The sequence below is a fragment of the Schistocerca americana genome, chromosome 8, assembly GCF_021461395.2.
Source record: "Schistocerca americana isolate TAMUIC-IGC-003095 chromosome 8, iqSchAmer2.1, whole genome shotgun sequence".
Lineage (NCBI taxonomy): Eukaryota > Metazoa > Arthropoda > Insecta > Orthoptera > Acrididae > Schistocerca > Schistocerca americana.
In genome coordinates this window covers 29,853,913-29,856,074 of record NC_060126.1, presented here as the reverse complement: position 1 = coordinate 29,856,074, position 2,162 = coordinate 29,853,913, and the positions used below count along the sequence as shown (strand labels likewise).

The 2,162-nt window shown below is 48.1% G+C and overlaps 1 non-coding gene across 1 annotated transcript; it reads right to left on the bottom strand.

Moving 5' to 3' along the window:
• Window positions 1-1,237: 1,237 nt before the first annotated feature.
• Trnat-ugu lies at window positions 1,238-1,312 on the bottom strand. Its single transcript has one exon. It is a non-coding gene; the product is annotated as a tRNA-Thr (tRNA).
• Between the last annotated feature and the right edge of the window lie 850 nt (window positions 1,313-2,162).

Genomic DNA, 2,162 nt, shown 5'->3' with positions numbered 1-2,162 from the left:
CAGCAGTTTCCATGGCGCAAGTCACAGGCAGAAGAGGGCCACTGGCCAACCTAAGTGTTATGCATACGTGACGCGAAAGCAGCATGCTTGGCAAAACAGAGGCACACAGCCGAGTATAAATAGGTGCCGTTTTCTAACGAGATTCATTCAAGTGTGGCAGCTCTCCTGGACGGCGGGGCATATCACACCACCAGGCTACACGCAGCAACAGATGGGGCGCCAGTGTTCCAGTCCACGGTGGGCCATTGGTTCGACCCTCTGAGGCAGATGCGGGATCCGCAGCCAGCCAGAGCCGGGCCACTCTTTAGCTCGCTACCGCAGGCAGTTGTCTCAGCTCCCGACACACGCCGGAGACTTCCCAAGGCGAGGGCCGCAGATTCGGACGCCGGATAGCGGGCGCTTGTTCGTCGCCACGACCTCAGCCATACCAGTGAGGAGAAGGACGCAGCTGGCCACCCGCGGCTCACACTGAGCAGTGCTGAGTTGGCTGCTGGCGCGGCCATCCTGACGTCATCGGAACTCAGCAGGCCGGCCGAGGCCGGCGCGACACAGCGTTGCGTTGCACAGGCCGCTGGGGTGCTTCCTCAGCACTGCGGGGCCCTGTGACACAGACTGAGGTGAACGGAGCACTTTAGTGGAAGCAAATAAATCGTTTGGAAAGTTCTCGCCGAGTTTTAATACGGCACCTCCTGGCACCCAACCCACAACAGTTCTGATGCGTCCACAAAAGCTATGCAGCTTGGCGTTTCGATTATTATATCATGGGAAGTTTTCCAGCCCTGAAATCCTGGCAGATTTCAGTGTGAGTTGCTGGTGTGGCCAAACCAACTTGACTCACAGGCACGACAATGCATGCTGGAAATGTCAAATACCAGACAGCCGACTCAGACCCTCAAGATACATCATATATATGAGATGACATGCATTTCCACTATCGGTACTGCCAGTAGCTCTTAGTCTGCCACAAGTTGCATGTCTCACCCACTAGGGAAAAACGTGAAGTTCTCCAACAGGGCAGAACCAGAAGGCAAACAATTACAAACAATTTCCATGAAGCCTCAGCATGGGAGCCGATTTATTAGAAAACGAAATAGCCCCCACATTGTACAAACCAATCGAACTATCCTCTACTCATAGAATCTCCTCTAATGACTGTTATGTTGAAATGATAATTAAATGGACACCCTAGCTGAAAACAGACGTTGATGTACTTCATTGAGGACATGTTGAAAATGTGTGCCCCAACCGGGACTCGAACCCGGGATCTCCTGCTTACATGGCAGACGCTCTATCCATCTGAGCCACCGCAGGCACAGAGGATAGTGCGTCTGGAGGGACTTATCCCTTGCATGCTCCCCGTGAGATCTACGTTCCCAGCATGTCCACACCACTACATTCGTAGTGCGCCTAATAGATGTTTGCCCATCATACTCAATACTTGTGGCAGATTAATCTACCAAGTCCCGTACAAGTTCGGGCATATCGTGTGCGTGCGCACAAGAAGGTCAATGGCCGGGAAGCCATATTTTTTAACTATATATATATATATATATATATATATATATATATATATATATATATATACACACACACACACACACACACACACACACATATATATATATGTATATATATATATTGGCTTGTTTGTCAGCTTCATAAAACATTTTCAACACGTCCCCAATGAAGTACATCAACACCTGTTTGCAGCTAGGGTGTCCATTTAATTATCATTTCATTTCTAGCAAAGCTGCATGGACATCCACGGTAACTGTTCTTTCGGGAACGGATACTACCGTCATATACTGTTATGTCGGCCTGGTAGACAACCGGGAGTCCCTCACAAGGGAGCACTGGGAGAGCAATCCTTTGCTTTGTATATCGTGAGACGATCCAATCAGAGACTAGGAATCTCTCTTGTCTAAAAATGGAGGATTTTAGATTAGGAAGATGTGGGGTCCTGCCTACTCATCTCTTATAGGGTGCCTAAATGAAGGTCCGTTCGCAGATAGATATACAACAATTCAAGCAAATCACATTAACAGTTTTTTTACAACTTTGAAATTACAATGGTGTCATAAGCGATGGGCGACAGGCAAACAATCAAAGTTCTCTGCTATATACAAGGTCCATGTAAGCAATTTATATGGATCACTAATAAC